The 27,734-nt window shown below is 41.3% G+C and overlaps 1 long non-coding RNA gene across 1 annotated transcript in view; it reads right to left on the bottom strand.

Moving 5' to 3' along the window:
• Window positions 1-27,734, bottom strand: part of LOC136864012 (uncharacterized) — an 833,240-nt gene that overhangs the window by 395,957 nt on the left and 409,549 nt on the right. The gene's annotated exons all lie outside the window — the stretch shown is intronic.

The following is a 27,734-nucleotide window of genomic DNA, read 5'->3' on the forward strand; positions in this document are numbered from 1 at the left end:
CATCGAGTTGGTCCCATTGGAAATACCATCCGAAGTCACCGGGGTTCGAAACCTGAACGTACCGAATTGGAGATAGATTGTTAGATCACAGCTCCACGTCCTCACTTCTGTAGAAGTGTACGTTTTTGTGATTAGTTTTGGCTAGGATAGAGAAAGAAGCAGTCATAACCTGTGTATTAAGTACCATCTGTTGGGTTACATGGACATTCCGTGGGAAGCTATGATGTTCTAGTATCGGAGTTTAATCAACGTTTCTTCTCTATTTTTATATATCTAGACAGGGTGCATGTAGTCCCTCAAATTCACGGCAGGGCTAGGAATCGCGCCCTGATCGGCTGACCCTAAATCTACTCAGCTATGTCCTAGACGAAAGGAGGCATTGGCAATTCACCCTGTAATTCTAAAATGTATCTGAGAATGTCAGGGAGGCGTAATTAGCACTGTCATTTTGCTGAAAACTTTCCGCCTAGACGACTAGAGACCGAATCCCAATCAATGTCGCATTGGAAAATCAGGTGGCATCAACAGAGGCATCCGATCTTAAACCCCACGCCTAAAATGAAAAGTGCTTGGGCGGATCCAATGAACCCAAAAACGTCTGGACAAAGCTGGAAGGAAGTTATTTATATGAAATCATCTGTAAAACACTCGTCAGTTCCCGTCCGTACAAATGTTGTATACAAAACCAAACCAAACCCCATGGCACTACAGCCCTTGAAGGGCCTTGGCCTACCAAGCGACCGCTGCTCAGCCCGAAGGCCTGCAGATTACGAGGTGTCGTGTGGTCAGCACGACGAATCCTCTCGGGCGTTATTCTTGGCTTTCTAGACCGGGGCCGCCATCTCACCGTCAGATAGCTCCTCAATTCTAATCACGTAGGCTGAGTGGACCTCGAACCAGCCCTCAGGTCCAGGTAAAAATCCCTGACCTGGCCGGGAATCGAACCCGGGGCCTCCGGGTAAGAGGTAGGCACGCTACCCCTACACCACGGATGTTGTATACATCTTCTCCTATATTCATAGCATGTATCTACATGTTACAGATGTACCCCAATGGGTTCTGACGGGGAAGTTCGTTGTTCAGTTCTAGGCCAAGCAGAGAAGAAAAGATAACTTGAGACACTACTTCTCTTCCTACACTGAAGGCTATTCATGCCCACAATGCCCATACTACCATAGTACTTTATATCGCTGCTATATATGAAACAAGCCTGACAGTATTTATTTCATCTGAAGGCGTTGTTCTTGTGTTAGAATACTAGTCTGTAAGTTCCGTAGGTCGGAATGTCTAGCAAGCAACAGTCTCACAGCAGGTGGAAGACTAACAGAGAAATGTCTTCATCTGTGGTTCTGTTCATGTAGAGTTTGTGACCAGCAAATATATTACCTTTCTGACAGTAAGACAGTAAGAGCCATATTAAGTACAAGTCAGGTTGTTCTCTCAATAGTATTCTGATGCAAACGACCTGAGGAAGAATCAATATCTTGTGTCGGTTAGGCGGACGCTTACGAATAAACTTCTCATATCCTCGAAGAGGCAACAAAAAGCGGCTTCTTTGGCTTTCTCTGGGTCGTCGTTTTGAGGAATAGGCACATAATAATAATAATAATAATAATAATAATAATAATAATAATAATAATAATAATAATAATAATAATAATAATTGTACCCGAAGGTACAACCGCCCCGTTCATTTAAAGGAAGTGCCTTGGAAAATGCCATCTTAAATCTAAAACTCGCTACAAGTAGCGCAAGAAGTTTGAACTTTTGTCAACAGATGTCTCTACAATCAATCAATCAATCAATCAATCAATCAATCAATCAATCAATCAATCAATCAATCAATCAATCAATCAATCAATCAATCAATCAATCAATCAATCAATCCTGATCTGCATTTAGGGCAGTCGCCCAGGTGGCAGATTCCCTATCTGTTGTTTTCCTAGCTTTTCTGGATTTCAAAGATTGGAAATTTATTGAACATCTCCCTTGGTAAGTTATTCCAATCCCCTTCCTATAAGTGAATATTTGTCCCAATTTGTACTCTTGAATTTCAACCATACCTTCATATTGTGATCTTTTCTATTTTTAAAGACGCCATTCAAACTTATTCTTGTACTAATGTCATTCCACGCCATTTCTTCACTGACAGCTTGGAACATACCACTTAGTCGAGCAGCTCGTCTCCTTTCTCCCAATTCTTCCCAGCCCAAACTTTGCAACATTTTTGTAACGCTGCTCTTTTGTCGGAAATCACCCAGAACAAATCGAGCTGCTTTTCTTTGGATTTTTTCCAGTTCTTGAATCAGGTAATCCTGCTGAGGGTCCCATACACTGGAACCATACTCTAGTTGGGGTCTTACCAGAGACTTATATGCCCTCTGCTTTACATCCTTACTACAACCCCTACACACTCTCATAACCATGTGCAGAGATCTGTATTCTTTATTTACAATCCCATTTATGTGATTACCCCAATGAAAACCTTTCCTTTTATTAACACCTAGGTACTTACAATGATCCCCAAAGGGAACTTTCAGCCCCATCAACGAAGTAATTAAAACGGACAGGACTTTTCATTTTGTGAAACTCACAACCTGACTTTTAACCCCGTTTATCAACATACCATTGCCTGATGTCCATCTCACAACATTATCGAGGTCACGTTGCAGTTGCTCACAATCTTGTAACTTATTTATTACTCTATAGAGAATAACATCATCCGCAAAAAGCCTTACCTCTGATTCCACTTCTTTACTCATATCATTTATACACATAAGAAAAGATAAAGGTCCAATAATACTGCCTTGAGGAATTCCTCTCTTAATTATTACAGGGTCAGGTAAAGCACCACGAGGCTGATATAAATTTGCAAGTAAATATACAAAATATGTCCTTCTACATATAGGCCATGGGAAACTCTGAAGGAATATAAGGTTTTTTTTTCAATATTCGCAACGTCGGTACATCTAAATAGGTTTAAGCGAAGTAGAGTGATTAGCTCTGTGTCATTGTCTTCTAGTACCCATTATGGTGGAATGGGTCATGATCGAGAACAGTGGATTTTTTAAAACACTAAATTCCCTAGCACCCTATGCCGTTCAGAAACCTGGTGAGCATATTAGATGTTCATTCTCACTGCATTCGCCCGGCATTCTAACTGAACCGTTTGGAACTCGGATTTGCACTGTGCAGTGATGGCAGTAAGTGTTATTGTGTAGGCCATCACCATTCGTCTGGGAAACTACGAAACTTCCTTTTTGCACCTTGCTTTACGTCGCACCGACACAGATAGGTCTTATGCCGATGATGGGATAGGAAAGTGCTAGGAGTGGGAAGGAAGCAATCGTTGCCTTAATTAAGGTACAGCCCCAGAATATGGCTGGTGTAATAATGGTAAACCACGAAGAAACATCTTCAGGGCTGCCTACAATGGGGCTCGAATCGAATACTTCCCCAGTGCAAGCTGATAACTATGTGACCCAAACCGCGCAGCCACTTCCTCGGTAGATATTAGTCTCATCGTCCCTTTAAAAAACAATGACAGCGGGCGAGCTGGCCGTGCGGTTAGGGGGGCGCAGGTGTCAGCTTGCATCCGAGAAATAGTGGGTTCGAATCCCACTGTCGGCAGCCCTGAAGACGGTTTTCCGTGGTTTCCCATTTTCACACCGGGCAAATGCTGGGGCTGTACCTTAATTAAAACCACGGCCACTTCCTTCCCATTCCTAGGCCTTTCCTATCCCATCGTCGCCATAAGATTTATGTGTGTCAGTGCGACGTAAAACAAATGTCAATAATAATAGCAAACAAAAAATAGAACAATGATAATCTCTTCAAGATAATGTCACGATACGGTGGCAATCACATTGCTTTTTCCCTTAAACAGGTGTAAGATCCATGAGCTCGTTTTATAACCTAAGTTTCTTCATTTGCAGCAGAAGATCCTACCACCGATGTATTTAAGCACCTTCAAGGACCATTGGACTGAGCGAGGATCGAACAAGCCAAGTTGGGGTCAGAAGAAAGAAATTAAATGAAATGATCGAGATAACTACCAACACGTAACATAGGCTGATGTTTTGTTTGTTAGATAAGGCAGGTGCTGTAGCCATGACAAAGCAAGCGTGCCACATACTGGCATGCACATCACGCTGTTGGCGTATGCTAATGATGTTTTATACTCGGCGAGATTGTAGCAACCCTAGGATCCATATTGCCACGGCAATCTCTAGTGTTCAAGCCATCATCAGACGTTCTGGGCACGTCCTGGCCAAACTACCCTCACGCAGGCTCAGAGATTCGCTGGCTGGTCTCAGAACTTCATTAATATCCCTTCCAAAAGCTTCCCAAAAACTTTTTCGATTCCTGTCTTTTATATCCCTATATCTCCTCCACTTCACCCTCTTCATCAATGGAGAATTCAGTGAGGGTGTAGACCTAAACAGTCTTCACCCTTCCTATTCTTCTACTATAGTCGCTTCCGTTACTTATTAACATAGCTCATTTCCCTAACGACGATAATTATTCCAGTCTCCCCTGAAATATACGGCTAAAATACTACTACAAACAGAGAAAAACAAGCCACATTTCCAGCGCAGTAATCCTTGCGTGGAAATTTATTTTTTTATATATATTTTTATTTTTTCCCGTTTTATTTATTCTGGCAAAATTAAGCCCAGATGGCATTTTCTTAGGTGTAATCAGTTTAATGTAAGTGTACATGTTATATACTGCCTGCCAAAAGTGTTAAGCACCCAGTAGGAGTGGTTGAAAGTGAATAAACTACATACGCTGAAAGACCACGTCCCTTTATTGAACTGATTACTGGAACCAGGTCAGTAGCGTGTCTTATCTCCCCACCCCCACGGCAATGCACGCCTTTATGTGTTTCGGAATGGTGTCAAACAGCCTTTGGAACCTCTCCTAAGACAAGTTCATTCGTGGCTGTTTGCAACTCTCCCTCCAGATCTCGCAGGTTGGTACTGGGACGGAGTTCCCTTCCAATGTCATCCTACAAGTGTTCAATGATGGAGAGGTCCGGGGAGTGTGATGGCCACGGAAGAACCACAAACATGCTCTAGGCAGTCCCTAGACACACGTGCTGTGTGTGGGCCTGCATTATCTTGTTGGAACACAGTCCCAGGGTGCGGACGCAGAATGTCTGTGACGTGTCGCTGTGCCGTCAGAGTCTGCCGAAGCACTATTAGAGGTGACTTGAACGCATATCCTATGGCTCCCCACACCATGATGCCATGGATTATGCCTGTGTGTCTTTCCACAATATGGGCAGGATTGCCCTCTGCTCTCGTCGCCGCCAAACTCGGAGGTTATGGAGAAGCGGGACTCATCACTGAACATGATGCGACATCGATCTTTCTCTGTCCATACGTCCCGGGCAAGGCATCACTTCAAACGCAGGCGTTGGTGCTCTGGTGTCAATGGCAACCGACGCTTGGGGCGGTAAGACCCCAATCCGGCGGATGCGAGTCGTCGAGACACTGTACGGGAACTTACAGGATATTATAGAGTCTCCAGTACATGTTCGTGGATGGCGGGTTCCGAGGTTATGGGATCCCTCAGTGCTTGGCGCACCGTACGACGGTCCACCCTCGGGGTGGTGTTTTTTGATCGACCCGAACCTGCACGACGTGGTTGGGTTCCCTTATGTACTCGTTGTGTCGAACATCGGGCCATTCTGACATCTGAATGGCCCACATGCCTGGTAATTGCACGTTACGACCAACCAGCCTCAAGCAGTCCCACATTGCGTCCCCTGTCAAATGCTGTCATTTGGTGGATAGGCTGTTTAATACGTCTGCGAGGATTCGCGGGTGCTTCGTACTGGACGTAGTCCTCTCTGCACGTCTTGCCTAACTGTCTGACTCACAGCAGTGGGCCGGTAACAACTTATCAACAACAGGACGATGCCATCACGAATGAACTCTGGTGGGCGTTCCACATATTACAGATCTTTGCAAATTTAATCCTTTACTCACACATCAATGATATGCATGTATTCCGAAATCGGATATTATCGGACCACTCCTTCTGTGTGCTTAACGTTTCTTGACAGGCAATGTTTGTAAACACTGTGCCAAACAAATTCTAATTAAATCAATAATTCAAATATTATTAAATAAGTAGGCTAATTTAGCCTATATGCCAGATTGAAACCTAAAAATGAACGAACACATATATTAAATTCTGTTACCGGGCAAGTTGGTCGCTCGGTTAGGGGCGCCTAGCATCCGGGAGAAAGTTGGTACGAGTCCCACTGTTGGCCGCCCTGAAGATGGCTTCCCGTGGTTTCCCATTTCCACACCAGGCTGCTTCCTTCCCACTCCTAGACCTTTCCTATCTCGTTGCCATAAGACCTATCTGTGTCGGTGCGAAGTAAAAAAATACTCTGTACGATGAAATATGGACTATGTATATTATAAGGTTAATATTGTAATACTTTACCTATTGTACCGGTTGCGACCTGTACATGCATATTTTTTGAGAGTTGATCTATTTTATCACCACGCGTATTACTCCGTGCAAGCCTGGTTTGTTTACATTCAGCAGGACGAGCGAGCAAGCTGAGAACAGCTGTATGCGTGACGCAGCCGCAGGGGCTAGTTAGATCACCCGCCTGTCATGCCACGTGCAGCTAGCCTGAACTCGTATGTTCCAGATTTAAGCGTCACACCTTCCGGAACATTCGATGGAGAAAAAATTTAAAACTCCTATAATAATTATGGTAGCGACTTGATCAACGTGTCATTTTAAAGGGAATTACATAAACGTCGCTATGCTTGAATTTCAAGAAAATCCGTTGAGGGATTCAGGAGATAACCAGCTTCACGGCATATGTGACGTGGATGTCCCCAAACCAAATATAAGGAGGGCTCAATATAGACTGATATCTCAGTCAGTCAGACACAGTCGAGTAGTCAACGTGGCTCTACTCGCTGCCATTATCGTCGGAAGCTATCTTCGTGTGGTTATAGTCTCACTGAGGAACTCTGAATTCTTCTAAGTCTTCATAAATGGGACTTGTAATATTTATGAGTGTTGAGGAACTCTGAATTCTTCTAAGTCTTTATAAATGGGACTTGTAATATTTACGAGTAATGGCTAAGTCTTTATAAATGGGACTTGTAATATTTACGAGTGATGGACTCTAAATTTTCTCCAGTGATTTTTCAAAGACTTGTAATATTTATCAGTGATGGACTCTAAAATTTCACCAGTGATTTTTCAAAGACTTGTGTTATTTACGAGTGATGAACTCTAACATTATTCAAAATTTTCATGAGCATAGACTTGTGATTTTCTCCAGTGATTTTTCAAAGACTTGTGATGGACTTTAAATTTACGCCAGTAATTATTCAAAGACTTGTAATATTTACCAGTGATGGACTCTAAATTTTCACCAGTGATTTTTCAAAGACTTGTAATATTTACCAGTGATGGACTCTAAATTTATTCGAAGTTTTCATGAGCATAGACTTGTGATTTTTGCCAGTGATTACTGAAAGACTTGCAATTTTTGCCATTGATAAACTATAACATTATTGAAAGTCTTCATGAGTGTTAATGAGTGGATTCTTGAAAGTCTTTATGAACATTGTCTCGTGATTTTACTAGTGGTGTGAAACTCATTACTCAAGGTTTTCATGAACTTTGATTTATAAATTCTGCGAGTGATGAAGAGCACTTTTTCGGAGTTTGCATTGATTCTATCAACCTCATTGTAATTGGGTAATGTGATTGCCCTCAACATCGTCGGGAACCAGCGGAGGTCATCACGAGCATCGGGAATTTGAGGCATATTCCATACAACCAACCTGGATGGTCCGTCCGCATCTTGACGGAGTATTTGGGCATCTTCTGGAACGTGTTCCAGCCGGTGCGCCCTGGTGAGCAGTAGACCCGGGCCATTTAAAGGACAATGTGGAAGACAACCCCTATTTACCATGAGGTGATGTGCAATTTAATATGCATTACATGAATAAACTCTTATCAAATCAGATTCAAACTTTTCTTGTAGATAGGACCTTTTCTCCTGTACCAACGCTAGTTAATATTCATCCAGTTTAGCGCTGAGAACTATTCCATGCTTACGTTGAAAATAAATCTTAAAGTCGGGCTCTTTTACTGGTACAATATAAATACGTAAGAATAATGAGGAAATAAATGAATATAAGAATGAAATAATTATGATACGATCGGATTAAATACGATAAGACACGACAATATATGTGCATTTAACATGTGTCAGCGAGTAGCATCGTGACTTCAGAAAAGTAAAAGCCTGGACGTCGAAAAGTAATTTGTAAGTTCACTCAGGTTTAGCCACAAGAGAACAAGAAATAATATTATAATATAAATGACAAGTTAGTGTATTTAATGGTTGCAACAGAGATATTGTGATGTTTACTCATATACATAGGAAGCATACCACGGCAAACAGTGTATTAGTAAACTCGTGTCCTAGCCCCGGGGCGGTGCAGCTACTTTCAGGCATACCTTCAATAGGGGTGAACTGCATGTACCAATTAGACCACACACCAGCCCTGTTACCAATGATAAATTTCTGGCAGTACCTGGAATCGACCCTGGGACGCTAGCCGTTACACTACGTACGTGGATACACCACTGAGGTAGTAGTATATTTTTTAGTTTCTTGGTTGAAGGTGAGTGTAGTGGGCTATGGTTCAGTGGACCCAGGGGTTTGAGTACGGGCCGAGCCAGTGGTTTTACGCGCATTCAGCTAATTCATTTGCTTCTAGGGCTAGGCGCTTGTGTTCGTCTTATTTTACACCATTAACCAACTACTTGACTGTAGTCACGGCCAGCAAAAGCGCGAAGTGATGAACACACCCCTTCACGTAGGCTTGACGTTCATTGGAGGCATCCGGTCGTATAACACCTTTCCTCCTTGTAATTTAATGTTGCACTAACACATGGATGGATTTCGACGTTCCAACGTTGGAAAGCTGTGGTATTAAGAACGTAGAGGCAATAATTACAATACAAGTAAAACTCAACCATTTGCCTGGCATGAAAAGGGGAAACTACGGAAAACTACCTCCAGGATTGCCGACAGTGGGGTTTGACCCACCACCTCTCGACTGCAAGCTCGCATCAAGATGACACGAACCATGTATCCAACTCGCTTGATGGCAAAACAATTTTGTACTGATCTCGAGTAATAGGGAAAATGGCCATGAACATTATTCTTTCAGTAGAAAGTCGAGTCGGGTCTGCCTGGTCAAGGCGGTAATAGGCGTGCTCGTTTCACTCAGAAGTGGGTACGATTCCCTGTCAGGAAGTCAAAAAAATTATGAATCGTGATATCCACTTCCGGAGGTCCATATGGTCCTGAGGTTCGCTCAGCCTACACCTAAAATGAGTACCAGGTTAATTCCTGGGGAAGAAATATGACCGAGTTTATACCTAACTACTCTTCCCCATCAAGTGTCGAGGTCACGGATAGTGGAAGGTTTTTCCTTCCAAACCTGCCAGGGCCTTCATAGCCTGTACGGAGATGAGTCTGGTAACATCGATTATTATCCGAACGTCAATCATCCAAATCATCAAACATCCCTCTTCTAAGGAAACACAGTAAACAATGAAGGTGCAGGGTAGTTGACTGCAGTTTCAACGTATAGCATTTCCCATCAAATGTAATTGTATCACAGTACGTCTACGCATAATCAACGTTCTTAGTTGCGTTAATTTTGGTAATCTTATTTTTGTATAATCCGAAATCGAACTCATGACTACGTTAATTATCACTGTCAGTAGCTTATATCGGACTAATGAAAGTAAATTTCGGTGGTCGAAATTCTCTTTCCGACATACAAATATTTATCTCGAATGCCTAACGTATTGATGACAGCTTGCACTTAAACAAAAGTAAGTTATGTTGGGTCGTAATATGTGAGGAAAAATAAGAATCAATCAACTTAAAAAGTGGAGGTCTGTCTATTTCTGGAGTTGCTGTTACAATATATTCGTGCGCTGGAGCAGTGACAGGAGTTCAATATCTTAATTTATTCATTGATACTTCCTTGAAGGAATCGTAGATCAATCCATTGATTTGTCGGCTTGGTATGCAGACGCCTCGGAATGTCTGCGTCATTGTTGAGAGTGTGCCTCAGGCTGCTTCAAGGCTTCGGAATCCTCATGAACAACTTGGAAAATACAAGGGGTTATTTAAATTGTTACCTTAATCTAAATTCCCTTCAGTTAGCCCCCAGTGTGTGTGTGTGTGCCGCAACGGTGCGCCCACCGGTTGCTACGGTCACAGCGTTACGGCGCACCTAGTCTATTTGCTGTATGGTAAGGCAGCTGGAAGGTCTATCTATAATTGCTAAGAGATGCCGCATATATTTGAAGTTCTTTGTTTCTAAAATCTCTGCCCACTTTTCAAGTTTGTTTGTAAACTTGGTAGGTCGTGGAGAAGTTGTTGGTGATCCGGAAATGGTTAATTTACTTGTTAATACTGGTAATGAAACTAAGTCAGAGTGTCAGAGTAATACAGAGGATGAGTTTGCTACAACTTCCAGTAAATACAGCGACGGGCGCTGATAATGTAATTCAAGATAATACACCGAGAAATGGGAACATATGGGGTGACTACTACACAAGGTCAATATCATAAGACGAACAATTAAATTTTACCCTCCATTCGCAGGGTCGTAGTCCAGAATGTAATTAAAGGAGAACAATATAATGCCTGAACTCCTGTTAATTTGAAACTCAGTAATCCGTAAATCTGGCTAGCTAAGAAAAGTAATTCTTTCTCCGTACAAATCATGAAGGCATTTGAAGAAATGGAAGGGAATGGCGTCCACTATTCCTAACCTGGTGACTACGATATACTCTACTGGTTATCTCAATGCTCGATCGTATTTGTCTGATACTCATTTTTGGCATAGGCTGAGTAAACCTCAGAACTATACACCTCTCTGGAAGTGAAAATGAAGTTTCTAAAATTTTCGGTTTTCTGACACAGAACAGAACCCACGTCCTTCTAGGTGAAACGAGCACATATTTAACAACCCGACTAGGCAACTGCAAAGCCGGCTATATTGAACTAAACCTAATCGAAAAATTAAACACAAAATGAAATTATAAAAAATTATTTCAGAACAAAACCAAAAAGCAAAGTCATCTCCGTAAAAGCCATGTAGGCATTTGGAAGGGCACTTGATGGGGAATAGTGGTTAGCTCTACGCTCTGTCACCTTTGCCCCCAGAAATTATAGGCAAAGCGAATCTCAGGCCCATATGCACCTTCAGAGGTTAATTTCTCCTCTCTAAATTTTTTTTACTTTCTGACGGGGAATCAAACCCACGACCATCCGGGTGAAGCGAGCACGCCTTTACCGCCTCGGCCAGGCGCCCCACATCTCTGAACAGATGAATGAAAATTATTTTAGAAATAAAGCTATCGCTTTTTACTAAATTACTATTCCGTTCTTTATCCGAATTGGACCATGTTGTTGTTCTATGCACCGTATATTAAAGAGACAATCTTTCCTTTATGGGAGACGGATTACCTCGGATAAGATTGCTATAATGAATTCGTGAAGACGACAAATTGCATATAATTTACCGGGCGCTTCAGATACATACTGTACACGATAAGGACATCAACCAAGGGCTGGTGGTCAAAGGGACGCGCATTTCTTTGTCTGGTAGCGAGCTCGCGAGAACTTGAAGCTTGGAACGCCACGAGTGTGGCCGAGTTAGGGAATCCCTGACTGAAAATAAGGGAGAAGTCATCCCCACCACATGTTGTTTGCCAAGCGGGAGAAGTACACCTTTTTAGCATCGAAATATGGGAGCTATCTTTAAATCAGCATGACCAACTTTGTCTTCTATAACAAAAAGTTAACGAACTAAATAATAATTCGGTGTACAATGATTCAAAAGAGCTGTTCGTGTTTTGAGGATTTATTTAGAGAGCGTGACGTCCTTCTTGGTGATAATTCTCTGTTAAAAGACGGAATGGATGACTACGTAACAGCGAAAAGTTACAGAGGCCATCGATAATATGACATTACCGATCGCCTGGTTATCGCACTACTGCGCCTCATATATGTCGGGAACAGGGTGTATAGGAATTTTGAGCGGGGGAAGCTTATCGGTTAATATAAGGCTTTAGAAGCGTCACCCCACATCAATCGGTGTTTTCTTCTCGCAAGGGACGGATGTGTGTCCAGATCGAGCTCCAAGTTCTTTTGTCTTGAGTACTGTTAAAACTGTAAATAGGCAAAACATCTTATTTTGAGTGTAATATGTAGTGAACTAAGAAGCGGGATACGATTAAGTGCGCAGTTAAATTTTGACGAGTTTCGGACAATAAATTCAACTCGTAGACCTTATTATTATTATTATTAATAGTATTAGTAGTAGTAGTAGTAGTGTTATTATTACGTCCGTCACCCGAGACAAAGAAAGGAGACGTGTAATAGTATAAGCATTACTACGAGCATTGATACGAGGTTTAACTCAGAGTCGAGCAATCAATAAGCTGTACGATACGTGTCGAAATACCTGTATTAATTTATTTGATTCCGGGACATTAAATCAAAGATCGGGTCGATTGTGGCGGGGTGACGTAGACGAATGGAACGGGTATTAACTGTGTGTGCATCTGTGCTTAGATACTGAAGATTTCCAGTGCCAAGGACGACAGAGATTAGCAGTCGCAGCCATCAGATGGAATCAACCGTCATCAGCGTGGACATGAATCACCACTAAACCTCCAGGATGGACGTCCCGTAGCTGACCGAGGTGTTATCGAGAGACAATAAGGCTGAGTAATACCATTCTATTATGCATGGCGTGAAAGGGGTATGGAGAATTCATTTATAATGATGTAGCTCTTAACTGATAGGGTTGGTTTATTAAATTGTAAATGTGCAAAGACATGGCACGGAGTTTATTTCAGTAACAAGTCTGAGTGGCTTAACTAGTAGAAATGGGAAAAGTTTTTGTGGGGAGATTTTATTTTTATTTTTATTTGGGGTAACTATTTGTGTAGCTGAATTGAATATAATGGCTAGTATAATTAGTTCTTAGGATGGATTGGTTAAGAGGGGCTAATATTCAACCGACGGACCTATCATGCATGACAAGTAATATTTGTGTATATCATCTTGTGTGAAAGAAGAAATGTTGCTGTGAAATCACACAGAGAGCCGAACCACGAACTCCAATGAATTATATAGCCTGAGACCATTTTCATTTTTTATTGCGTACGTTTATAACTTGTGTTTCGATAACTGCAGGACCCCATTACACTTTGAATTTGTGTGACGTTACAATTGTGCTTGTTTAATTAATGTGTGTGTTTCTATCGTCTTGATGTAAGTGTAAAGTAACTAATTAGTGAACATGTAAGTCATGTAGTCCCTTAAGGTATAGATTAGGTCCGTTTTAGAATATTAATAATAATAATAATAATAATAATAATAATAATAATAATAATAATAATAATAATAATAATAATAATAATAATAATAATAATAATAGAAGCCAATGTTTTGGTGTTTAGATTTCTGTGTTTTCTGGATTACTATCGGACCAGCTGTGTGAAAGTTAGCGCAGATATGGACATTGTCTGTTGAGAAATGTGTCAGGCGACGATGTTACATTGGATTTGAATTCAGGACTCACGGTGTGAAATTTGAAGTCAGATTATGGTTGTACATGTGTGGAGGTTTACGAATTGAGAAATGAATTATGAATCACTTCGCTGTGATGAGGGTGTTATTCTCTATGTAGCTATTTGATGTGAAAGTGATATTTTAAAGTGACGATTGTTCTCCCTTTGACAGTGGTAAGTTGTCCCACTGCCACGTCTCCAGCCAAGAGGGTGCGTAGACCAGGGAATCCTGTATTTACGAGCGAGCCTCTCGTCTATGTTTTGTGTCTCCGACTTCGCACCGTGGAATTATTAGTCCGTCTTGTATTTTTTTCCGACGGGGCGTGCTAATTGATTTATTTCCTCAGCCGACTTAGATAGACTTCGGAAATCAATGACACGGTTTTCTATTTGTTTATTTTTTTCATGCATACAAAATTATTAGTAGGGATTTCAGGTTCCCTGCAGACATCGTGGATCCCAGGTTTGGCTCTGGGTGTATGGACAGCAGTCTCACACTGTCGGGACATATGACTTGTGTTTCACCTGTATTGTATATCATCGTTGCCGGGACAAAACCTCCTATGTGAAATATTTCAGCTTAGAACTTTGGCCGGTAAGGTTTTGTCATCTTAGGTGCAATATTGTGCGAATATTGTCAAGGCATTCTCGCTCTTCATAACGCATGTGCTGCGGGTCAGTATATCGCCAAAAATATTTTCACATAGGAGGTTCTGTCCCTACAACGACGATATATATATTTTGTATTTCTCGTGTTTATGTGTTTAATTGTGTTGTGATGTAATTCAGCGTCGACAATGGTGTCTACGATTGGTGCGACGAGTTTGTTATATGCAAACTGGTGGGGGTTCGATCCGAATCCAAGACCTTTGAAGCTTGTGTTGTTTGTATTATATTAACTAAGGTTATTCCATTAGGAAATCGATTTATGTTAGATTAGGTGTCACTCAGATTTGTTCTATTTGAGTATTAATAGTTTGTTTGCCCAGTAAAATTGGGGATAGCTTCAGTGATTAATACTCATCATTCCGTGCAAGTGAAGCCATGAAATAGATCCTTAGTGAATGGTTATACCCTTTCATGTGCCTCAAATTTAAATAATGATCAATAAACCAAAATTATTTGAAATTTGATTTGTATATTTGCGTCATTCCATCATCATCATCATCATCATCATAATCATCATCATCATCATCAGGATTTAATAAACCCCCTTGATTTGTTTAAAATCTAAAAGATTTGTTATGACGCCCGTTTTCTCCTGCCCTTTATGCCGCTAAATTATTTTATATGTTTGATGCCCACATGATTTCAGCACAGTTACGACCCTGTAGATATATCGCCGGAGACTCTATGGGTAGGGGGCGGGTGCAATACTCCAAAGTATGTTGGATTGCCGCACGCGGCAGGCACATTCGTAGGGAGGTGAAAGTGAAAGAATATTACACTACTATGACAATGAAGGCTGTGTACGTTGTGGGGGAGGGGGCATTAATGTTAGCGAGAAGCGATATTTGCGGCACAGCGGCAAAAATATGGAGGGGACCTGCAGTAAGGAAAAGAATATCACCGACGAACTGTTGAGGCTCGATAAGGAAGCCTCTAATAGAAGCTGGAAGAAATGAAACAAGTGCCTAATATTATCAAGAAGTATAAACTGCTAGAATCTCCTTTGAGTCTCTGTAAAGAGCGCAAGTGGAGAACGCATGTCGGTCTTGTGTGTGTCAATCGCGAGTGAACATCAGCAGTTTTCAGACTTTCCGCACGTCTGTGGTGAGTCATTCATCGGGACTGAGCCAGTCAGAGGGATACGCGGAGTTCAAAGGATCTTGTTAGTTGTGGGGTGAACTGTCCCAAAATGACACTGCGCTGTGGACCCCATGTTGAAGAACAGAAGATGGAGTTCGACGCCACGGTTTGCTGTGTGCTTGCACGATAGAGTGAGTGAATTTTGAAAGTATATTCATACATTTTCTAAATAACGTGATTTATTTTCACGGATCCTAAAAATCAGACACATGCGAAGCAAGTCCTAGATTGTTCTCCTTATGCTGTACAATACTATCTGAATGTTTTAATTGCTGTAGGAGTCTCAACATTACGAGAAAATGGCACGTTTTCTTCATTTTATTTCAGTCTTCCTATGACCAGATAATTGAAACGCTTGGAGAAGAGGACTAGGAAGTCAGTGATGACACTGTGAATGTAGTACGCGCTGTAGTGCTGGCAAATGATAAGGAGAGAGGCATTGACAATGATAAAACTGATGAACAATACAATATGATCCTACGCCTCCCCCAATCCGTAACCGACTTGCGCTCACACAGAGAAACATCAATACACAAGTACTCTTTATATTGTAATCGTCGCTTACCATCGCCATTCTTTTCGGCTAATACTCCCTTTTCTGCTACTGGCCCGTCCAAAATTGTCCACCAAAATTCTATGGATTTCCTGTATTCGCACCATAGAGGAATATCTCTACGCCTCTAGTTGTATCCTCACACATCATCAACACAGATTATGCAGTTTCCTCACGATAATCAGGCGTACTAGTCAATATGAGGTGCGAGATAGTTTGCCATTACCTACCTCATTGAACCACCAAGTTCTATTGCAGCACGACTGACTTGATTGATCGTCTGTACCGGCTGAGACCTATCTTCGCTATACTCAACGAAAATTTCACGATACAAGGTGTACCTGAAGAGCATTTGTCTAGACTAAACTATGACTCCGTACTCTGTGAATCATTACGCTTAGCAATATATCAGAGGTACTCTGATTAACCGCCTCCCCCTCACACACACAAAGGGTTCAAGCTATATTCTGATCACTATTTCACTTCAGTAAAATTATCTGATGAATGTTACTGTATTTTTTTTTTTTTTTTTTGCTAGTTGCTTTACGTCGCACCGACACAGATAGGTCTTATAGCGACGATGGGACAAGAAAGGGCTAGGAGTGGGAAGGAAGCGGCCGTGGCCTTAATTAATGTACAGTCCCAGCATTTGCCTGGTGTGAAAATGGGAAACCACGGAAAACCATTTTCAGGGCTGCCGACAGTGGGGTTCGAACCTACTATCTCCCGAATACTGGATACTGGCCGCACTTAAGCGACTACAGCTATCGAGTTCGGTGTTGTTACTGTACTACTGGAACTACTTGAGAAAGCCGTACTGAGAAATGTCCTCTTATAAACACAACAGAAATGAAGAAATTGCCACGTGGAACAAGCAATTTCTGTTATTCCGGTGAAATACTTGCTGTCAGATGGAAGGATAACAATTTTGTTACCATAACAACAAACCTCAGGAAATATAATTAGGAAACCTGCTCTAGGTGGTCCAAGGAAAAGAAATGAAATGTAACAATGAAGCAACCTAACATTTTTGGCTCCTATAATGAAGGAATGGGTGTAGCTATAATAGATCAGTTGTTGCCAACATCCAGAACCAGAATACGTCAAAAAATCATACCGGCCAATCCTTATTTACTTATTGGACGTTTGCATTCTCAATACACGCCGATAATGAGTAAAGTCTTGCTGAATGATGATAAATCGTAAAGCGATCCTAAGTAATGAAGGGATGTGTATTTTAGTTTGCTGAAGACACATGTAACTGTTTCTAGAACACAACCGTGTGATCCCAACATAGACAGTTGCTTCAACGAAAGGAACCACTGGATTATTTCGGTGAGCACGGAAAAAGAATGCCGTCAGAATTCAGGCAAAGCAAAATTCACGTGCCAGAAATGTTTCAAGAGCTATCATTCATACCAGAAAAACCGTGGTGGTATAATGTTTCGGGAAGAACATTACAGACTGATGTAGAGTATTATGCGAAGTGCGGTAGAAGTGCACAAGTTTGACGAAAAACTTGTTTGTATTAACATTTAAGCACGTTTATTCTATACGAGGGTTTTCCTAACTGATATTCTGACAAAATCAACAATAAACAAACTATCAGTGATTATTATTTTTTTTAAGTTCCATTCGAGCCTGCTATGGACCACGTAGTTCTTATCTCTAGCAGCTTTCTTCTCTGACCAGTACTCCTTCATTCTTGCACTGTGAATGTCTTTTCGCTCCTGAGTCCGTTTCATACCTCCTCCCGGACGTACTGTTTTTTCTGTTGGTGATTGGAGAGAGTTTGATGTTCTGATCAACGTTCTGTACCTATTCCTGTCATAAGTTTCACTGGGAGCAATGTCCAATTCTTGAAGGTCTTTTTTGACGAGTTTTGCCCACTTGGCATTAGTCACTTTCCCTCTAGAGATGGTGTGGAAGATTCTGGAGGTGAGCCTCTGATTGTCCATTCTCATGATATGACCATAGAAGTTCAATCTCCTCTTCCTCATAGATGTTGTAATGCTCTCCAATTGTTCGTATAATTCGTTGTTGTGCCTGATTCTGTACTTGCCTTCTTCATTAATAGGGCCCTTGAATTTTTTCAGGATCTTCCCTTTCTTCAGCCCCAGTTTTCTAAGTTGCCCTTTTCTTACCATGTTTAGGCATTCTGAGGCGGACGGTCTCACTACAGTAGTGTAATGCCTGATTTTGAGGTTACGGGAGAGGGATTTGGATTTGTACATACTCTTACTTAGGTGGTAGGCGCTTTCCAGTTTGATGCATCTGCTGTTCATTGATTCATGTTTGGGGTTATCCATTCTCCTAGGTCTTTAAGGAGTTAGTTCTTTGTACTGTTTTGTCCTCCAGTGAGATTTATTTGGGTGATGTTGGTGATAAACTGTGTTTTGTTGATGGCGATCTTCAACCATACTTTAGCATATATATGGTCGAGAGAGGATAGTTGATGGATAGCTTCCTCCACACTGGATGCCAGGAGTGTAAGGTCGTCTGCGAAGGCTAAACAGTTGACTGTTAACTTGAATTTCTTGTAGCCTATTCTCAATCCATAGTCATCCTTTAGTATTTTCGTCCAGTCACGAATGACTTTTTCGAGTTGGCAGTTAAAGAGGATTGGAGATTGTCTTACACCTGTTCCGATCTCAAAGCTCTGGGACAGTTCCCCTCTGAATCTGGTACCGGCTGTAGTGTTGGTATTTATTAATAATTCGTTATTATTATTATTATTATTATTATTATTATTGAGGTTAAGATTACGGTTGTACGGTCAGCACCGAGGGTTGTGGTTGAAAGAGCCCTGGGTTCGATTTCCTCCCGGGAGGGGGATTTTATTCTTCTCTGGTTAATTTTCTGGCTCCGAGACTGGGTGTTTGTTTTCATCTCAGTACACATATCTTCATTCACGTATAACATATTATCATCACGAGAGGAATACTCTATAGTGACTAGGCTTAAATCCCTCTACATAGAGTGGCGTCAAGAAGTGCTTCCTACCATAAAACTGGGCCATCCTGATAGATCACACCCAGTGTTGGAACAAGAAGAAAAAAATATTATGATAATCATAATACTAGTAATAATACCGAAATGTAAGGTATTTCCTTCCTTCCTTCCTTCCTTCCTTCCTTCCTTCCTTCCTTCCTTGCTTGCTTGCTTGCTTTTCTTCCACATGTAGGCTATTACCATGAAAGACGGTAATGGTGGATGTTAGCTTATTGTGATGCAGAACATGCTAACTCATAGCAACTGAACAATGTTTCGAGGTTAATGAGAAGTTCCGAGCAGTGCATTAGTGCAGAAGTCAGCTTGGCTCTGGCCTAATTTACTCTTAACACAGACAAAGAGCCGCTCTAAGTAAAACAAGGTTGTCTGCAATATCTCCTGTAATACAGAGTAGACTACGAGACACATCGATAATAAACGTAACTCTGGGCTTTCTTAGTCGCATTACTTCGGACTTGAGAGTCACAAGATTTGAGAAGAACAATATTTATTTTTGTAGTTACTAGATGAATAGTAAGGTGTCGTTGACAATGGTGATGATTATAGTATAAAGGCCTAAGTATTTTAAAATATTATATCTGCTGCAAGATCAAGCGAATTCGGGGACCTTGTCGCTGACTGAATAGGAAGTCTTCGAGTGACTTTCCACAGGGAAATTAGGACATTAAATTATATAGGCCAAAGCTTAATCTTGAACAGAACCACATTCGTAATCAACATTTTGTAACTCCGTCTTTTGAGAGTGGTGGTGGTGGTGGTGGTGATTTCTGCTTTAAGAGGAAGTACGACTGGTTAACCATATAAAAATGACAGAGGAAAATATGCAGAGGGCTGACACTTCGAAGAATGAAGATATCGGACAAAGAAAGACAAGGACCACGAAGGACGGGTAAATGAAGGACTCCCTATCTCTCGCAACCTAATAGCGTCGGGGTCGGAAAGGAACAACTGTTCTCCAAGGGTGGTCGGATAGGATAGATGCAAGTGAGGGGGATGGCTCAAGTAAGTGGAAGCAGTACCATGACTCAGGTAAGGGTTCCATGGCCACTGGCCCACGCTCCCAAGTTAAGGAGAGCTCCTGGAGTCCCTTTTAGTCGTCTCTGACGACAGGCGGGGTATACCGAGCGTGTTATTTTACCGACCCCACCCATAGGGGGACGTATTTTGAGAGTAGCCTTTCTTGTCGGTATAACAGTTTAAATTATGTTGGGCGTTTTTTACACTGGCATGTGCAGGAGTCACCTCCTTTGGCTTAATCCAGTCAGAACTACGGACGGTACCGATTTTTAGGGACTGTACAGCTGCCTTGCTGTGCTGCATCTTGTCCAGGGAAGACTTCCTCCGGTTTTTAGTAGACTATCCACAGCACCCTCATCCTCTTACTCCAACATAGGTAAGAGTGTTGTTTTAGCCAATATCTAGGATGGCCTTCGAAATATTTTGAGTGGATTTAAATATTCATATACTAGTATCGGAATATAACTTATAATTTTAAAAAACATATATTATTTACCACCATACATCAAGCTACTAGGAGGCAGCTCCTTCCATCCAGGTCCATGGTGAGACCCTGAACGATACTGAACATCACTCTTACCTTTACAGTTATCTGTCGAAGAATGCTAACATAAGCGCTAAAATGCAGTAATGCCTCAGGTGCGCCAAGATTTGATCGTCTCCTGAAAGAGGCCTTCGACAACCGTGACATTAGGGTCCAGAGCAATCTGTGTGTTTAATATGTCATAGCAATACCAGATATTAACAATTTATGCTCTGTCATACTATTCACAGAAGACATTAAATGTGTCTTGAAGAATATCACCGGCTGTCTTAATACTTTTAGAGTAAAACGCAGGAACGTATACAGCTGAGGCGTACTAGGCAAGACGAGGAGTGAGGTAGTTTGCCATTGCTTTCCTCACTGGGTCAGAAACTGCTATTGCAGCACGACTGACTCTATGAGCAACCATCATTGCAGGATGGGCAACGTAACCAGGAATAACAGAAAAAGAACGAAACAAGGACGTTGGAAATACGAGTATGAAGTGCAAATTGCCATTAGCAACTTGGAGAATGTAGCGTCTAATTCGCCGATGTAGTGACATATTGTTTATGAAGAACGATAACGTTTCGACTAACAGTAACGAATACACGGGTCCGATAAAGATCGAAGAACAGAACAAGAAATGGTCACCAAGTTCTACAAGAATACGGAGCTTTGGTAGATCTGATGACCTAATGTTATAGCATTATGCCATAGTTTGTAGTTAGAGGTTCCATCTCCTCAGCCCTCTATGAACCAATAATTGGCAACCTTGATAGACTCAAATGACATTATACTTCAAAGCGAGTGAATGATGATGATGATCATGATGATGATGATGCCTTGACTCAACTAGTGAAACTTTTCCATGATCTGAGACATTGCCGTATCAATCAGTGACCATAGAGAAGGTATCAAATATCTGTGTCTTGTTTGAGCTGCTCAGTTTAAGCTGGTACTTGCCATCAGTTGGATTGCGGAGTTATACCACCAATGTGATACAGTGAAACGTACAGAAGCCATACAACGCATTTCCTTCAGTACGGTATCCACTTTCATACATTGGACAGAGTTGGCGGATACAGATGAGACTGCAGATGAAACTGTACTATAGCCAATACAGTCGCTTGATATGCTTACCAGTTTAACTCAGTGTACAGTAATACGAAACTGTTTCTAGCTTTGACTCGCATGTTTTCGGCTTGACACCATGTGCTAAACGTAAGATACTGATCAAGCTGCACTCTGAGGTACTTCATCATATTCTTTCATGGTCGTATTTTCAGTTATCTGGGGTCCGCACTAATGTGAATTAAGTTCTCCTCTACAGCCGGATGCCTTTCCTTACTCGAAACTCAGATGGAAGTGTGTACTCACTATTCCGTTTTTCTATATTGGGTAGTGGTGTACTGAGTGTAGGTGAAGAAATGCAATAAGGCGATCCCAAATACTCAGCCCCCGAACTACAGAAATTAACCAAATGTAGTTAAATTTCTCGGGTCAGCAGGGAATCGAAAGTGAACTGACAGCTAGTAGGTCAACAAACCGAACTCTGAGGTACTTGATGAACGGGGTGAATTCAAGTTGTCTTCCTTCGAAATTAACACAAATTTTAGAGTTTGCAGGACGGTTACGAAGATGAAAATATGATAATTCACAACGATGATGATGATGATGATGATGATGATGATGATGATGATGATGATTATTATTATTATAAAAATTGTGAGACACAATAACATGTCTTTAAACATGTCTTTATTCTGTGTGAAACGAGGGCTATACCTAAAATGTAGACGTTTTGCAAATAAGTTCGAATACATTAAATACAGATTCAGATCTGGAGTGATGATGTTGATAATGCTGATGATGATGGTGATGATGATTGTTCATGTTGTTTAAAGGGGCCTATCATTTAGGTCATGGGCCCCTAATGGTACGATGAGACGAAATGCAATGACAATTTAAAAGACCAAAATTCATCCTCCAACTAGAATTCAAAACGTGATGATGAAGAATGAATGGATGAATATGAATTTAAAACAATCAGTGGATCCAACCCGCAATGCCTCACCTTCCCAGAAACCTTATTACTGACCAAGGGACTTCCTCCAAAGAACAATCTTGAAGCGATGATTCATGTTGTCTAAAGGGGTTCAATATCCACGCCAATGGCCCCTCCTAATGGTACTTATCGCTAGTAAACTAGAACCATGGTAATTCACAAGTTGCGGTACTAATCAAAAGTAGCGTAAACTCATGGTGTTCCAAACATTATGGTACTCCTCACAAGTAATGTACGTCGCACTGGTAACGCAGACCTATGGTGTTTCTCACATAATGGCGCAATTCCTAGGCAACGCAAACTCATGGTGTTCCTCACATAGGTGTATTAATCACAAGGACTCGTACTATCCCGTGGTATTCCTCACTTGCCGGGTACAAATCGCAGGCAACGCAGACCAACGGTGCCGCCCATATAGTGGTACTAATCACAGGCAACGCCCAGACCCGTGGTGTTTCTCACATATTGGTACAAATCATAGGCATCGTAAGCCTGTGATGTTCCGCATATAGTGGTACTAATCACAGGTGCGGGAAACCCACATAGCTGCTACTAATCACAAACCTATTGTGTACCTAACATAGTGGTAGCCTACTACTCGCAAGTAAAGGCGACCCATAGTATTCCAAGCATGATGGTACTAATTACAAGTAGTTTCGTTGTTCTAATTCAATCAACCCTTGGTCTCCCCTTAGTGTCGTCTCCTACGACAGACAGGGGATACCGTGGGTGTATTCTTCGTCTGCGGTCCCCACCCACAGGGTGTAGGGAGAGAGAGAGAGTAAAAAGAAGGGAACCGTCACTTCGAAAAATGAAGTAACGCACGAAGAAAAGCAAGGGTCACGAAGTATGTGAAAATGAAAGACTCCCTAGGCCTCGAATGCTGTAATGCCATCGGAGTCGGAAAAGAACAAGACAAGAGTTGACCAAGAGGGATCGGACAGGATAGATGAAAGTGAGGAGCCTGATGAAGGTAGATGGAAGGAATGACAGGACTCAGCTAAGGGCCCCGTGGTCGCCACCCCCCCCCCAAGTTGAGAGCCCCTGGGGCCTCTTTTGAGTCGCCTATTACGACGGGGAGGGAATACCGTGGGAGTATTCTTCATCTGCGACCCCCCACACACAGGGGGTCAGATCTGGAGTAATCTGCTCATAGTTTACATTTTACAATATATTACAGACAGCCTGGTTTTATCTAGAGCAGTTCTCTGTTATATTATTATTAATGAATTGCATGTCCGATTATTTCAAGATTTCGTCGGTATTTACAAAAGCAGACATGGTTTAATTTGAAGATGCAAAGCAGAAATCTTCGCTAAGATTTGATATTATAAGGGATTTAGCGATGATATATAAATAATGCCTTTCATATTTTATAGTGTAGACAATTCCCAGTTCAACTTTCTCTTAAATTTCCATGAGCCACAAAATAACTTAAGGACGAACATGATATTTCAAAGTAAGGAAGTGTGAATATCCTCCAACGATACCACTTATCAGGACTCATAATCGGTGCTCGAGGCACAATCCCTAAATTTCTGGTACAACTGTGGGATTCACTTGGTCTTCAAGACATCGCAATCGCTGCAATACAAGGTTGAATAACCATACTCCACAATAATTGATGTAGCATTTGACGAGCTTTTACATGATCCTATATTTACAAATTTATTTCTCAGCTTTGTGTATTTTGATATCTTTTCTCTCCTGCACATTTTAGCAAAATCAATGAGTTGGAAGACCTAATCATTTGTAGTCGATATACATTGTCCATGTCGCAGCCTCCGCATGGGGCAAGTTACAATAATAAAGGTGAAGTTTCGATTCACATTTTCCTTTTGATGAAGCCGATTTTTCCGTTGACAACCAACCACAGAATGTCTCATTCTGGTACAAATGGTATATCACATAATTACGTATTGATTGTCCAAGCCCATTACAATTAATGATAACGTTTACTTTGGTATGATATGAATTTAATAATGAGTGCGTTTAAATTTACTTAGCAATTTAGTAGGAGTGGTATCGTTTCTTATTATTGTGTTATTTATTGAACCGGTCTAGAAAGCCAAGAATAACGGCCGAGAGGATTCATCACGACACCTACTAATCGGGCTGAACTACGGTCGCTTGGTAGGCCATGGGCCTTGGTGCTGTCGCACCATGTGTTTTGGGATTTTGGTTATTCGTTGAAATGTAAATTGGAGGAAATATGCTAGGTACGATAAGAATGGATAATAGTATTATTTTCTTTAAAATACTAATGATATGTTTACCCAACTTTGTTGGTTAGAATGCTCATGATATATTCGAAATAGAAAGTTCTCTCTTTGTATATCGGATTACATATAAACCTGGAAGTCTCGTGTCCACTTGCTTTATCTTACTTGCTCACTTGGTTTAGCATTCGGAATGAAAGTGAATCCAGAAAATTAAATTGTTACACCTTAATATCACTTGCGTTTAAATGCAAGAGAGGGAACAATGAGCACTAATTTCACCACTCTTAAGAATATAAATTAATAAATACATACATAGGGGTATGTCCGTCTTAGTATGACTGAAACCTGGAAAATAATGCTCTAATTCAGGAATATTGAAGAATTGCTGCTTTCTGAACTCAGCATTTTTTGAATCTGTACTCCGAATGCACTATACCAGTCGCCTTTTATGACAGATAAGGTGTACTGTGGATTTATTTCAAGATAAACCAACCAGTAGGAGGTGAAAAGAAAAATGTTGTCCCTGAAGTGCAGGAGGGTACCCGTACAGAAGAAACAATGGTATGAAGTAAGAAAACGAAACATATCCTAAGTCATTAATATAAAAATAATCAGTGTGTTGAAGCACGAAATATAACATTTAGAACACTAAAACATACATGTAAAATAACACATTTAAAAATATCCCACGTCTAACACTGTTCGTTTAAATCTGACTGTGTTATAATAAGGACATTATTATAGTCCAGGTGATTACTAATCATTACTTTAGACATTGTTGACTAAAGTAACAGGAGGAAATGAAATGGCGTATGGCTTTTAGTGCCGGGAGTGTCCAAGGACAAGTTCGGCCAGCCAGATGCAGGTCTTTAGATTTGACTCCTGTAGGCGACCTGCGCGTCGTGATGAAGATGAAATGATGATGAAGACGACACATACACCCAGCCCCCGTGCCAGCGAAATTAACCAATTAAGGTTACCGGGAATCGAACCCGGAGCACGCTAACCATTTAGCCATGGAGCCGGACAAAGTAACAGTGAAAAACACTAACCTGATATACGTATTACATTTTCTAAGTTCGACGGAAATATTCCAGATTCAACAATATATTAATTCCGCATTATGAAGTTTCCGATAGGATTTCCATGAATTGTCACGACGGAGACAAGGAGTCTGATGTTCTTGTAACCTGAATTCAGTATCTCGGTTCCGATCAATCTCCGACTTAAAATTCCATCGCATACTATGTTGAAATTGAGAGGCGAGGTATTAAAGCTGAGACATGCCATCTTCAATCTTATCCCTCTCCAATACTATTTCTTTCTGACTTACTTCTTTTTAATTCGAAGAAGCTTCTCTGGAATAGTATTGTCTTATATATTGTTTTCGGGAACTATCTTTTCAAAGTATTTATTTGGTCACAAGTAATGTGTCCAATTCATGTGAGAATTACTACTGAATGAATTCACGTATAATGTAGCAAAACATACTAGTTTGTTTCAAAGGTATTCTAGGTTTCTCTAAATTTTGAACATTTACATTCTGAAACGATGTTAAAGAATTTCAGCTTGACTAGAAAGCTGATGATTATGTTTCTTAAAGAGGCCTAACAGCTAGGGCATCGTCCCCTAATGGTACGAGGTGAATGGAGCGAAAATTAAAACTTGAAAATGTATCCACTGACTTGAATCTAACAAGAATGATGATGAAATGATAATGAAACAAAAAATCAGTGGATCCAATTCACGAAGCCTAAATTACTGGGATCATACATTATTATCTAAATGGCTCCAAATCCCAGGTCGCCGGCATCTCATACTGATACAAATCACTAGGAAAGCAGAACCATGGTATTCCTTCTATAGTGGTAGTAAACACGTAAGGTAGACGTGGTGTTTCTTGCATTGTGGTATTAATCACAGGTAATGTAGTCCCGTGGTATGTCAAACACAATGCCACCGCTCACAGGTAACACAAACCCATGGAGTTTCGCATATAAGGGTACTACTCATTGCCGGGCTGCGTGGCTCATTCGGTTGAGGCAATGGCCTTCTGACCCCAGCTTGGCAGGTTCGATCCTGGCTCAGTCCGGTGTTATTTCAAGGTACTCAAATACGTCAGCCTCATGTCGGTAGATATACTGGCACGTTAAAGAACTCCTGAGGCACTAAATTCCGGCACCTCGGCGTTAGTGGGACGCAAAGCCAATATTATTATTATTATTATTATTATTATTATTATTATTGGTACTACTCACAAGCAACGCAGACCCATGACGCCGGTATTCCCGTGGTGTTCCTCAGAAAGTGAAACTAAACAAAGGCTCACATAGTGCTACTGAAATGAAATGAAGTGAAATGGCGTATGAAATTTAGTGCCGGTAGTGTCCGAGGACATATTCGGTTCGCCAGGTGCATGTCTTTTTATTTGACGCCGGTAGGCGACTTGGGCGTCGTAATGGTGATGAAATGATATAAAGAGGACACATTCACCCAGCCCCGTGCCAGAGAAATTAACCAATGATGGTTAATATTCCCGACCCGGCCGGGAATGGAAACCAGGACCCCTGTGACCAAAGGCCAGCACGATAACCATTTAGCCATAGAGCCGGACATACAGTAGTGCTACTAATCATAAGCAATGCAGACCCACGGTGTATTGCTCATTAGCGTAACAACCATAGGTAACACAAACCCATGGTTTTCTTCACATAATGGAACTACTCCAGGTAACGGAGATCCACAAATAGTGGTATTTACCACGGGCGCCAGACAGACCCGTGGTGATTTTCACATAGTGATACTAATTACAGGCAACGTAGACCCACGCTGTTTCTCATTAATTAGTACTACTCATAGGTA

Source organism: Anabrus simplex, chromosome 1, assembly GCF_040414725.1.
Source record: "Anabrus simplex isolate iqAnaSimp1 chromosome 1, ASM4041472v1, whole genome shotgun sequence".
NCBI lineage: Eukaryota > Metazoa > Arthropoda > Insecta > Orthoptera > Tettigoniidae > Anabrus > Anabrus simplex.